At 41.6% G+C, this 14,771-nt stretch overlaps 1 long non-coding RNA gene across 1 annotated transcript; it reads right to left on the bottom strand.

Moving 5' to 3' along the window:
* Nucleotides 1-1,112: 1,112 nt before the first annotated feature.
* LOC147758800 (uncharacterized) lies at nt 1,113-11,476 on the bottom strand. Its single transcript, XR_015319080.1, has 2 exons — nt 11,315-11,476; nt 1,113-2,431 (listed from the first exon to the last, which is right to left on the bottom strand). It is a non-coding gene; the product is annotated as an uncharacterized LOC147758800 (long non-coding RNA).
* Nucleotides 11,477-14,771: the final 3,295 nt, after the last annotated feature.

Raw genomic sequence — 14,771 nt, 5'->3', positions numbered from 1 at the left:
TGTAGAAGCCAGTACAGATTGTAGTCTGATGATGCAAGGTGGTGATCAAACGGCAGATGCAGTGAAACTTCCCAGCAAATTTTCTTCATTTTTGTCAGGTATGTTAGAGACGTATGTGTTCGGATTCGCTGTGGCAAAACACAACACTTTTCTATTCACTAATTACAGGCGATTTTTTCCAAAGTAATCTCGTTAGTTATTGATAATAGAAGTTCAAATAGATCGCGTTTACTAGCCAAGAGTAACTTATACCATACAAATTATTTTCGATCAGTTTTTCCGATGTCAGCCTGGGTTTTGCCACAAACTGACTGAGTTTAATTTTTATACGCTCATTACATAGTTGTATGCACTCTATTTTTCGTCATCCATGACTAACTGCGATAGAAATAGCTGAATTTCGTTACGTTTCTCTAGAGTTTCACCCACGAATACACTGTTGAGTAAATTCTGTTCCGCCATTTTTGTGACAGGCGGATATTGAGCTTTCTTTGTAGCCAGCTTTCTTCAAATTTTTTTAGTGATCTCATGGCTAACAACGTGTCGGTCTTGCTCGAGTTTTTCGCACTAATTTCATCAACTTTTTTTTTTGAGTTTACCGCAACCACTACGACGTACATCAAAAAACACACACACACACACACACACACAAAGAACACAAAAGTTTAGAGTGAAAGTGATGCAACGATCCCTGGGCCGTTCCTTTCGTTGAAGTATCTTGATCATAAGCAGCAGACATTTTTTATAGCCCTGGACAGCATTTGTGCTTCTATCATAGCAAAACATAATATAGAGTAAATTTCATTCATCTTTAAAGTCCTCAATAGAAGCGTTTCAACATTTTTAGCGCAGCGACTATGGCTAAATGTCAATTTCGGAGTGATGTCAACACCGACCCAATGCAACTCATCTTACTTGATATGTGTAACTTTAAAGCTACCTAGCTAGAAAATGGATCAATATTTCTTCTAGCGCAGGCTTGTTCGTGTACCTAAAGACGATAAAGATATTGTCTTCAGCTGTTTATCTATCTTTGCAATTAAATGGCGTACTGTTCCCCAGTAAGCTAAACAGTATCAATGATTGTCAAACCTAGAGTATCAGCTCTTAAGTGCGAGTTAAATGTACAGATTTATTGATAAGTGTAGTTATAATGAATATTTGATAAACTAACCGTACAATCTATGTGCTTTATCGATATACCAAAAGGATTATATAATTGAAAGGATTATATATAACTAGGCGCACATAAACCTTGTGCATATATCCCCTGCCTTATTTCAGCTACTGAACATCGATTTCCCAATACTCAGATTGTTCAATATGATTGGTTGTGCTGTCATCTTTCTTTGCTCTGATGTCTAGTTGTCATTGTTTTGCGACGCCCTAATGTATGCAGAAGCACGCATATGCCATGTCAGCAACAACCAGGACACGAAAAGCAGCAAAATTACTAACATCAATAACAAACAGTATAAACAATAACAGCAGCGACATCGGTCGCCCCACTGGGCAGTTGGACATGTTGCTTGACCATATATCTGCGAAAATTCAATTGGTATCCAGCTCCTAAACATTTACTGCTAAGTCTTCTGTAATTATTCAGATTGAAAGATTCTATTCGTCTTCGCGCAAAGCCGGTAGCTTTCAGCACCTAAACACGCCCAGATAACCCACAATTCATGCATGTCGATAAAGATACAAGTCCGCCGTATTTAAGTACATGTACAAGGCAAACCACCGCTGTTACCAATCATAACTACTAACAGACCACATATATACCATTGTAGATTTTCTACCCTAAACCTCTAAAGGGAAATTTCCAATAAGTCGTCAACTGATAACCCGCTGCATGTCCAACTGGAACCGGTGAAAGCTTTCGCTGGATTCGCATCACGTTCTGTTCGTCGTGCGCTGACTTTGCTTTGGTCTGGTCCAATTTCGGCTTAAGCACATAAGCAATCATTCAATGGGTTTCCCTATACGTGCGAGCCGGCGCAAGCCCACATACCACAGAGCACTGGGCTTAGCTGAGAACTTGTTTATGTATTGCAATATAGGTAGGCGTAGATAGCGCGACGGATCCTTCTGTATATACTAAGTTGGTCACTGCTTAAGTAAGAGATCTATGATCGCGCAATGACAGAAAATCTCAGCAAGGTAGCATGCATTTGTCTCCGGAGTCATTTGTTGGTTTTGCATGGTTTACTGGTAGATTGCAGCATCAGACTCAAAGTTGTATGCATGTAGTGTATGTATGTATGTCGATCCCCGGAGCACCAAATAGATGACACTGGACGCTGAGCTTACAATGTAGCGAGAAGCTTGGTTGGGAGCGGAGCGAGACGGAACATCAGGGGTAAATAGATGTGATGGTGACAGTTGTGGGGAGGCCTATGTAACAGGAAGCAGCCCGGCCCTCTCGCATAGACTGGAACAGAATAAAAGCGCGTGAGAAAAGGAGGAAAATGGGTTACTAATCGAGATGGATGAGCTCTTCGATATGCTATAGACTGCGAACTGCCTTCACGTGATTGTTGTGAAATGCTTAAAGCTCATTCAAGCGAACGAAAATACAAATGTCATGCGCGCACGGCACTACTGTTCGGTGTTATTTATACGTTTTCACGTAGTAAAACCTGTACGCTATAATAAATGTTGATAATTATTTTTACATAGAGAGTAAATGGACGGTATCCGTCTTGACGATGCGTATCCATGAGCTATTAATTATTCTAATCAGCACTGATAATTAGATTACTAACTTTGAAGTAAAGCATTATAAGTTAGTGAGACATGCTTATAGCACCGATTTTTCCCCCATTGTTGTGAGATCATTTTTTAATTAATAACATTGTTTGCTATCCGTGGTTACTATTTATGGTGGGTTCAGTCCTAAAGGTTCACACAATAAAGATATATGATAACGAAGTAGTTATAATATTTGTCAATATTCTCTATCTTTCTAATGAACAACACAATTTATCTGAATGAATGAAGGATCTCTCTAAAGATTAGACATCCTTGTGTATATTTCAATATTATTGTTTTATAGCGTCTGATAAAATCTTCTTTACAAGTCACACGCGATGAATTACACAAAATGCCATTTGCGAGTCGGCCTTTTGTAACTTCGTCAGCACACAACTTCACTCCTAGTGACCCGGCGAATCGTAATAGTGAGGGTATACAAGGCTCAACGATAACATACTCGTACGGTGCAGCTGGATCGGACAGCGTTGGGCGCAGCGTCAGGATACGCAATGATATTGCAACCCTAATAGGCTATTCGATATCTTCAATGGCGCGAAACGTGGCCCAGTCGTCTTGGGTATTCGAAGGCACTTTGACAGCCTTTTTGCGTCCTGCTGGCTTCGCCTTTAGAACATGTTATACATTTATATGGTCTACGGTACAGGCAGAGGCACCACTCTACTACAAACGCGCACACACCCAGACATACATGCACCGTTGCTTTGTACGCTTTCCCCTTTTCAAGCCCTACGGTAACGGTGCTTCAGACGTTCTACATAAAGTAACCAGTACTTTCGTTGCCCCATCGCATCGCTTAGCACGCTGTGGGGCCACACCTTTGCCCCGCTGACATGACACGCCGATGCAAGTGTTGACTGCAGTGGCAGGCAAGACTCGGTTGCAGGGCGTTTCGACAGGCCCGCTGGGCCCTTCTTCGTAGGACCTTTAACGTTTCGGCAGCACAGCTATTCGGGTCTTCTCTAGTACTTCGTATATTTAGTATGCACCGCTCTGTGTATGACTTCGCCATGGTAAACGCCTCTAGGGTAAGCCATCATCCAGCTACAAAAGTTCGTTGACAATAAAAGTGCTGATATCCAGAGTAAGAGGCATGGTCCATGTATCATTAACAAATGTTTACATGTATAAATGTAATTTTAATTAAACGGAAGCACCTACCAACGTTGTAAGATGCGATTACTAATTGTGTGTTTATTGACGTTAGGCTATTTTGTGACTGTATTTCGTAACTGGAAACCTAATAAAACGCACAAATCCAATTGTGACAAATGTGCTTGTTTGTGAAACTATACATCACTCGAATTTGATGGCATATCCCAGGTTTTTGTGTCGGACAATATGTATGATAGGGGCAGGTAGATTCCGACCCATGCTTTGGGCCAGCAACGACAACAGCCCACAACATAGTAACACACAACTATTGTATCATAGGCCAAATTGTTTGAACTGCACATCCTCTATCTTCTGAATAAATGAGTTCTACTGTTATTCACAAACCGTCACGGCATGTCGGTGCAATTGTCTTCCTGAATCTCCCAATGGCCTTCTACAGAGCTAATGGAGCCAGGGGCGTAATCCAAGTGAGTGCAATAATACGGTGCATCCTAAAACGTTCGAATTAGCGAACGTAAGAACGTACTGGTTCTACGCCTCAATTGGACCAGGCTCGTTGAGTAGAACTACTCCATTGGAGACAGGAGAGAAGGACACCACCATTTATTATCAGGCATTGGATACCCCACGGAATGGCATGCCGAGCTGGATTCGTTTCGTCCCCAAGCTTTTCCCCACACTGTAAGCTCTTGCCTGATAACTGACCAACCACAGGGGCGGTCAAGGAGACTCATCAGCTGGTCTTAGGCTTACCCCCAATATCCCTTCAGTAGTCACTCTAACAACTTCCAGCCTTGCTCCTTTTAATCTCTCTCTTTGGGGGGTTCTGAGCACCTAATCAGTAGCCACTCGTTACGACAGAGACCCAATTCAAATGGTATAAGCAAAAGAACTTATTCAAGTAAAACAATAATGTTATACAAGGCGTATGGTCCCAGTAAAATAGTCGTATTTCGATAAATTTAGTTTTAATAAGATTTCAAAGAAAATTTTCATTTTCGAAAATTCATACCTAATCGATCATTAGTTTAGGCAATAGATTATATGTAGGACTCAATGTATCAATTCTAGAAATTTAAGTTCAAAAGTATCGGCACATCTATATTAAGGAGCTTCCGTACGAGATGTCTACTAATTGAACTTCGAATTTTTCGAAATAAATCTTTATGCGTTTTTCGTTGATGGCCGGTACCATTGCAATACGCAAATGTGCGAAAAGGCTAACGTCGAATTGTTCTACGGTCTCTGAGGGCTTCCTTTATAGTGGAATATTTGCCCAGCCATATACAAAGTACGAATACATTAAATTGACGAGGCCACCTTATTAATGTTCAAGGACTTTTGCATTTACGGGCATCTTGATGAACGGGATGAAAATGACCAATCTGTTTTTCTAAATTCAGCCGGCGTTATTACCGTAGCACTACCAATAATAGTCGCACACGCCCGCCAAATCGATCTCGTTTTATAACAGTAGTATTATAATTGTTCTTTACGTAAATGGCTGTTCTAACCCGAGTTCTTTTTGTGGGGTTTTGTCAATGTTCATCATAAAAACTGCCGTATCAGACACAGTAATTATTAACTTTAAAAGGAATCATATTATCCTTATTAAAATAATAATTATTATTAAGCCCTGTGTCCACGTGCTGTGAAATGCGTTGCGATGGTTTCTTCTATAGAGCTGAATTACTGCAGCAGTCCATTATATTTCATTTATCCGGTTCATAGTTTTGGCAGCATCAGTCCAATATCAAATCCCTTCGATTCCTACATATCGATTGGCGCACGTTAATTGAACCGGAATTCATCGCTCTACACCAATGGCACATCTTCATTGAACTCAATTTCGTAGCACCGCGTGCATTGTCTACCGTCACTACAGTAACAATAGAAGCAACTGCGGCAGCAATAGTGAAGACCGTCAAGAATGGGGCTAAGGCGTCTCGTGACTGGATGTCTATACCTGCCCTTTGCACTTTTACTCGCACTGTCCGTGTTTTTTTTTTATTCGCCAGTAAAAATAGCTGTTCTCTCGTTCGTTTGCCTACCGCTTTTCTTTTAAGTGAGGCCACTTTGGCAGTGATGGTGACGGTGACAGACATTGAATGCAGGGTATACGCAGGACCTCTTTTCTACCTGTTTTCCCCAAATTATCTATACCTTTCCGGTCGCATCAATTTTCTGTGCGACTCTTTTATTCTGTCTGGCTACCTCTTGTTCACTTTGCGCTTAGCTGTTTCCTCCGCGTGCAAATGCGGCGATCGCCATTCCGCAAAACGATACACGCTATTCATCGTATGATGCGACGGTAGTAACGGTAATAGTTGTGACCATATGAGTAGAGCGGTGTAGCTCAGCTTCGCCAACCAACAGCTCCGTTGTGGCTCAATCCAGGATATGGAGAGAGTGAGACGGAGAGATAGGGAAGACTGGGGTTTAACGTTGGCACTAACCGAGGGTCATCATCTGGGCATAGTTTTGAGTTAAATGGTGGGGTGTGACAAGGGCTGGCTGGAAGGCCGCGTTGTAGTACTTCTATAGATCCATCATCGCCCTCTTTGGTTCTTCAAGACAGAGCGTAGCACGGTCCGTGATTTCGGCGCAGGTCAGTAGTTCTTTTTATTTGTCGGAGGACCTTCGGTGTGATGTACGGTTTGATGTGGTTGCAATGTTAATGGCGCTGCGGTATGGCGCGCATGTGATGAAAGGTGGCTAGATGACAGTGTCTTGAATGTTTGCGCGCTTCCGTACTACGATTGTGAGTTATAGAAATGCGCATGTGACATGTTATGCCCCCTGCCACGAAGCATAACTACCAACAAATATCAAGCATTATGATATTACGCATCGATGTTTTGGTAGTGCATGATCGGGATGCGGGTTTTTTTTTATGTGGATACAGACTTCTGGCTTTGCGAAATAAATCTCTACATGAAGGAAGATATCGTCTAATCTCGAAAAAGTGTTTTCTACTATGATAGGTTCTGTAATGCAAAATCATATGAGACACAAACCGAAGATTAACTGTTTGGAGGGTACCCTCTTTGCAGCTTTTTATTAAAATTATTGTGCTTCAAATACGTAACTAAACAGTAACGTATATTCTATGATAAACGAGAGGTGAAGAAACGCACAAATAGGAGTCACATAAAGCCGATTTTCGGTAGGTCGGGTTCTCAGCGAAACCAATCTCATGAAATAACCATTTTTGGACTGCGTTTTGGATTTTTTTTTCGTCTGTATCATATTATGTATTTTCAGAATAGGGAAAATAAAAAAACAACCTAATTAATTTACCTTCGAAACAATCAAATTCTGATGCGTGTAACGTTACAAACATCTTAAGCAGATATGTACTTATCTAGATCTGCTAGACAACAATGCAGCACATATTCGTAGAGCACTATGATCGCTGAAATATCATGGTTCAGTATCTAGATATATTCAAGCATAGGTAACGTTTACATAAAGTTAAGTTACGCCTGTTTTTTGCGAACCCCTTCACGCAAAGACTGTACTTTCGTCCAGTCGAGCATTTTACAATAATTATTCTTTATAATGACTCGTATCTCAAAATCTTAGACCCCTTTAAAACCGTCCATGGTGAGGCGGTCAAACGTTCAGTCCGTGTATCGGTTTATTTTCATTGGAAAAATCCAAGATCCGAAGATAAACGTCTCAGTCAATATTAGTGGATTTTTGTCTTCTCGTAGACCTCACCTATAATCTAGTTTTTAAATAATACGACGTAAAAGCTCTTCTCAGCTTCTTACTTTATGATTTCTATAGATACCTCTGACAATAAAAGTGTCAATCTGCTTAAAGTGAAATCCGTTGGTGACAACTAACTGTCCTTTGTTGTTTTACGTAATAACGAATATCTTAGCTCCTAATTTAGACTCATGCTTTTAGTTTTTAGTGATTTATGTTAAAATGAAGTTCATGGTTTTTACTAGTGTTACAATATCAGTCAGTTACTATTTCGTTGTATACTAACTTCATATTCGTTAAGAGGCAGCAGCTCTGGTCAATTCAAGACCAAATATCCTACATTACCCAATTGACGCTTGCACATTTTTATATTGGTTATCTTTAGTGACCCATTTATTTAATGTCGATTGGTTTTGATGTATGCAACCAAGGCATTCTAAATCAGAGTCACCTATTTAGAATGGTTCTACATATAATGGGTCTCTGCCTGACGAAATAGTTCATTGATTGTAAAAAAGTACTAGATTCCTTTAATTGCATAAGAGTTTCTTATTCCCTACACTCCAAACAGCCCATGCATATTTAGCTGCTGTAAGGAAATGTTGTTGAGTTATTTTAGACACGTTCGTTGAGGTCTCCTATAAGGCTACCGCGGAAAGCTCAGTCTCTCGGCTGTGGAAAAGCTCTAGCGTTAACTGCAGGTCACTGGATGGATATTTGTCCCTAATCGTTTTGTAATGGTCGAAACGTTCATGGATATTTACTCGTTATTGTTCGTGTTAGAGTAGTAACTCATAACTTTCCAAACAGTATTATTTCATAAAGTAAATGTCAGAAGCGTTAATGATGGCAATGCTAGGGGCAAAAGCTTTCCCTATGAGATCCAAAAATTCAGGTAAGCAGATATGGACGATTGCTGCCGAGGCGACTATGATACCTGCTTTCGCCTAAGATGTCATTCTGCCGAGCGGCACTTCAGCGCTTGCTGGTTATATAGCAAGAGCGGTACCGGCAGCGGCGGAAGAAGGGCTGACTTTCCTTCAGATATGCCAAGCTGTTTAGGTCGCAAACCGTTAGGGCGTTAACGCCAGCTGTTGACACAAGAAGTCCCAGTTGCCAAACGGGAATGGGACACGGTTAGCCGCGTTTCACTTGAGACAGTAAACAAACTTCTCGAATCTGCTACCGCCCGTAATAAGAGAAGCAGCAGGCCCTTGATGATTTGCGTGAGGCGTAACTTCGACTCCACCGACGAGTGCGGTATGAAAAGAAACTGTCAGGTGGTAACTGAGCGACCCTCAGATAAGACAGAGCTGTACAAGTTGAATGGTACGTATGAGGTAGTGAGAATAGAATACAAACTTATATGAGATTGGTAAATGACTATTTTAATATGTTTCCTTCTGCTCCGATTACGGTTGCTAGAAAAGACATCTGCGACTAGCAATGTTTTCTGCTCAACGTAATTACCTATTTATTAACAAAACAAAATTAAATGTAGAAATATTAATTTCTTCTTGTTTACTTTTGTACCGCCTTCTAACCGTATTAGTTAGCATAACAGTTATAGATGGTGCTCTTTTAGAGAAATAATCTTCCTTATATTGGCAAAATATGCAGATTTTACTCATTCCCATAGCTGACTCGTCCTACTCCATCTCGTCTAAGAACTACTTCGCTCTGCAACCAGCGATTTCCCGCGTCCCCTCAGTCTATCATTTTCTTACCGCCCGGCCCAATTTTCCTTTCACCCAATTTTAGTATGCTCGTCCTCTCTCGTCCTTCACGGCACCCCACCACAGACTAGCAGGGAGATTGAAGGATGTCGTCGTTGTCGTGGCCTCTTGCCGTTGCTTTTCTTATGAGTGTCACGGCAATGAGCTCCGACGATGAATCTCCGAGCCCTTGTCCCTCCACCTCGACCATACATATCTGAGAGTCTACCACTTCAAAGCCACCATGTGCACTCCATGCCACTAGTGGCTGACTATTCCGAAAATTCCTCTTAGGGAAGCAGTCCCTCCCCCTCGCGTTGCCTCTACTTGTCTCTCCGTCTCTCTAAATGAATTGTTCGCGTGCTGCCCATCCGTGTCATTGTCCTCATAAAGCAACTCGCTGTATGTTGCACTGCATGAATCAGATAGCCTCACCTGCTGCCACAGACAGCCTCGCTCGCTTAGCCTAAACCTAGATAGCGGCTGGAGTCGTTTGCGACTGCTATTCACAGCAAAAGTAGCAGTAGCAGTTGCCGGAGTTTTGTTGGACATACATACGTACAAAGATGTACGAGCGTACACAACAAATTAGCATAATTTGCCTCTAATATGATCTTGTCACGAATGTGGTACGAAGATTCTTCTCCTCGCCAGAAGCAGTTGGGAAGGAGTGCATTGTTCAAGACGACATGTTTAACGATTGTCTGCTTTGTCCTCGTGGATGATAAACGCATGTGGTATAAAGACGTGCCTATGTGCTTAATGTACATTTACGCACGCTTACGTAGACAGCGGAATACAGAAATGTACGAATACATCTCGTTGGTTATAGAATTATTGGATTCGCAGTTTTTCAGTGAAGCATAGGCGTTATTTTTCCTTGCTTAACATGTAACTTTGACATGGAAAAATATTTATTCAAGTTATATCAGAGGGGTTGCTGTTTACGGCGGATAGGCTTAATGGCGGATTAACTTGCCGTTCACTTACTGACAATTAGAGTTGGTAGAATAACTTTGGCAAATGCAAATAGTCCAGCATATAATCGTACTTTTCAAAGCCACTGACTATAAGGATTGGAAAAGAACTGCAATCCCTACTGTGTTTCTATATCTGGGCTCGCAAATTTAGTGGTTCGATGGTTGCGGTGCGTTATGTTGAAACAACGAAGTTTTCAGAGGATGTAGCCTTGCTGAGGGTCCGTATAAACGGTCATTTCGACGACGGCCCGTGCGGTGCGACAAGTGCGCGTCGTAGGGTGAAGCTGGCTATCAGTCAGACGTTGGGTAGACGCTACTAAGGCATAACAGCATTTTCGTGTATCATAGTTCCATGGACCCTTGACGACGTCGGCAACTCGTTCACTTCTTTGGCAAAAAAAATGGTCCAGACAATGAACACGGAAGGTCGTAGGTGATCGATGTTATGAAACGTAGTGTACACTACAGGAAAAATATATGTTTTGCAATCGAATGCCTGAAAAAAGCACTCCTGACAAAATAGTAAATCCTCGACGAGACGAGACTGTGGTGATATTTCACTTAGATAAGTCCTACATGGTAATCAAATTTTAGCACCGCACATTATATATAGTTTAGTTGAATGAGAAGATGGAACTTGGCGATTTAAAGTCATTTTGAAATATATATCCTAAGTAGAAAATTATTGCGCACTAATAGTATGTGGGTAAGGTAGCATGCAACAGTTATGTACGACACTTCGACCCTATGCCGGTAATTCAACTACCTACGACTAACGTATGGCTATTATAATTATTCAGCAATAATCATCGTAGCCCCCCCCCCCCCCTTTTTCACACACACACTCCCCTGAGGGTGAGAGTTTTATTTAACTGTCCCCAACCCCCCCCCCCCCCCCTAATTCTTCATTCATGCTAACCTGTGTCCTAATACAATAACTTTCAAAAGCGTTATTCGACAACAACAACAACAATTCTGTCCAGCCATAACATCCAAATGTCCTCATTAATTACGTACCGACAAGACTGTAGCGGCATACGAAGAGTAGCAACATCAGCAAAACAATAACAATATGACGTCAAAAAGCAAATTGAATTTACGAGATGCCGTCCCTGCAGCTTGTCGGTCGGTCGGGACGGCTAACTAGACGACCGACCGACCGACCGACCGGCCGGCGGGCCACGCATGGAACAACTTTTTTAATCTGCTGATCGTTCCACCCTACCGTCTCGTTGACGCCTTATCCCTTACTAGTTCCAGCCTTCGCCCAAAGCTGCTGGCATTTGTTGCTCGTGGTAACATCAGACGACGCGGAATGTAGCATCAACAGCGAAACTATATTGGCCTCTGTCGTTGTCATTAAGAGCATTTGCATCTTTATTGAAGACATGCTGCCTGCTGGAAGCAACTCCCTTGCTGGAAGCGGTCCCTTTACGCGATGCACGAGCACCACCATTGTCACTTATATCGCTTCTAGACGCGGCAGGGCTAATGCGACACCGATGATTCAGAAGGCCAAGTGGATATTAATTACGAGGAGGGCTTTTTTTTGTCTGCCACTGTTATAGTGCAGCGTGACATGGATAGCATAGAAAAATAGGTGAAAAGTCACTAGTGGACAAGTTCAGTGTCGTAGAGCTAATTTGTACGTCCTGCAAAAGCTCGCTTGGTAGTAAAAATTATTCAGTTTTAATTAATTCCTTCGAACAGTTTTTATCAAAACACTACTAGACATTAAAAGACTATCTGGATTAAAAAGTTGGGAGCGAAATCGAATCTTTGTTAGCCGCGAATACCAGCCAAATGCACTGCCTGTACTAAGGTAAACTTCTAGTTGAGCTGTCTTTCTCATCGTTCGTATTTGAGATCACAAGACTTGCTGTGCTTAACGTGGCATGTGTGTCTTGACGGCCACAATGTTGCGCGTGTAGCATGTGCCTGTTAGTTGGATGTAGCGTGCTGGGTTATACTGCACAGCAGAGAACAGCTAGCTTATTGCTTTTTGCTATGTTGCCGGAGGGCATTGGCAGCTCACTCTTCCAGCCGTCCGCATCGGTCCTTTTTGATAAAACAGCCGCTTGTAACCTCGTCGCGGTCCGTCGTATCCCTGGCTGCGCAGAACCCCGCCGTTTGCCCCCAAGTTCAACCTCTTCCCCGGACCACTTTTTTTTTTGCCCGACGCACTCCACTGCACTTCTTCTTTACTACCGCTACCACTACTAGTACTACTATTGCTGCTGTGGCTGTTCTCGACGACTCAACCGCTTTTGCCTCACGTCCTTATTTTCCTGCTCTTCTCCCTCGTCTTCCTTTTTCCCTCTCCCCTTTTTGACTTCTCTTGCGCCCCCTTCGCTCACGCACACGATATTAGCTCATCGTACCCCACTGCATCCAACTGTCATCCTTTCGATACCCCCAGATTCTTTATTATCGAGATTGCTGACAAAAGTTTTACCTGTCATATCTATGGTTGTCACTTCGGACCATCGGATTGAGGAGGTATACAAAAATGAGAGGATTAGAGGATAAAAGGTAACATCAAGCTTTGTTGACGCACAATATAAAACAAAGAAATAATATAATATTTATTCATAACTAACAACCGTATGCATTGTCTAAATCGACATCTGTGCAAACAACATAGCCGATAGAAACCGTAATAAATCATAGTGATGAAATTTCGTAAATACCAAGATATCTTGGCCTAATTCTGCAGTTTTCTGCTTGGACCTCTTTTGGCCCGCAAAAATCGCGTCATTGCATAGTTTTCGAACGGCAACCGTATAGGGTAATCGCAGGAGTACGCTATTAACAACAGAAAGCATGGATCCTACATTAGGCAGTGGCGAACAATTTCCCGTTGGTCGTAATATGAATTTTCGTAGATTTCGCGTAAACATCGTATGTAAATATATACGTATACAGTCGGGCCCTTTTACGCATTGTTGCCACATATGAATTTAGTCTACATAGAATATGGATCTAAGTAACGCAACTCTATGAAACCAAGGAGAAATGGGGTTTGTGTTTTTATGCATCTATCGAGCATTATCCCACCTACTCGTTTATAAGTTTTTCCTACGGTCATTCGAAAGCCAGATTCTTCATATATTGCAATAATACAATATATTAAGATGATTATGTTACTAACTTACCGGTCTAAAGACCTACTTTCGTTGTAGACGATTCAGTGATTTTCTTTAGTAAAAACATCATCCTCTTTGTAGAAAAAGACACTTCTTGCTGGACGTCCGTTGCGAGGGAAACAGTTGTTGTTATGTTTGATCAAGTGGGAAATGAGAACGTAGCAGGACTGAGAAGTATTCTGCTGAGTGGGCGTATACACCCCGAACCAACGTTACTTGGCAAATATCCTAACTATGCCGAGACTTATAGCGGTTCCCCTGCGCCGGTTAGATGTGAGACTAAACTACTGGAGAAAGTACCCAGCAAAGCCTGAAGGACTGCCCACTTTGCACGGAGGCCAGCGTAGATATGCGTGCAAAACAATTTTATACTTTAGTGATATTTTTGGTGTGCTCCAGGCAGGCGTGATGCACTAGATCTTACCATTATCCATATAACACATCAAATATGATCTTTTAGAGAGCGATAATAGGTAGACAAAAAGAAATGGGTCTAGGAACAAAAATGTCACCCTTTTTCGTTTTCCTTAATGAAAAATTTAACGTGTAAGCTCCACTTGCGTTAAGGATAACCTGTGCTTACGTGACCAGCAGAGGGATTTGTTATGCGTGTGGGATTATCGCTCGCATATTGCATCCTGTATAATTCGAACGCAGTGTTTCCATTTGTTTAAAGTACTGTCTCTGTTGAGAGATATTTGTACAAGTAACGTACAATATTGCCTCCTAGTTTAGTTTTCTAGTCCTTTTTGATAGAGGTAATTATAATGGTCTTATGCATGTGTGTGTGTGTCTTACTCGTGGCGTATTTCAATTATAATAATCTAAGCATTACTTAAAAGCATCAGAGTCACCTGGTGCTTTTAAGTAATAGTAAATAGTGCTGCTTGACGATCATTGTGCTTACTTTTTTTGAAGTTTTTATAGACATTGTCTTGAGCGGTTAAAGTTTTCTGCTTCAAAGGATGTCAGTCTATTGGCTAACAGTGAAAACAATTAATACTTGTTCAGGAGAACATGTAGGAGCATCACGTTGTTGAATGTGAGCTTCAGCTATTTATATTCTTTACGCAGGAACAGCGGATACTTACTTATTTGATCAATAAATATTATTTTATCCTTATGACCTTATAATATTGCTTATGTTCCATAACCTGTAAGCCTTATAAATAAATAGGCATCCTAGATACACCATTCGCTATTTCTGCAAGCTGCACTGATCTTTATGGTGACCTAGAGAATATGGCTGGTGAATGCGATACTTTCTTCTTTCAAACACGACAATTATGTGTTTTATAAGTCTACTGGTGGCTGAGCTTGAACAAGCC

Source organism: Varroa destructor, unplaced genomic scaffold, assembly GCF_002443255.2.
Source record: "Varroa destructor unplaced genomic scaffold, Vdes_3.0 BEIS01000001.1, whole genome shotgun sequence".
Taxonomy (NCBI): Eukaryota; Metazoa; Arthropoda; class Arachnida; order Mesostigmata; family Varroidae; genus Varroa; species Varroa destructor.
This window is presented reverse-complemented; position numbering and strand designations above follow the sequence as displayed.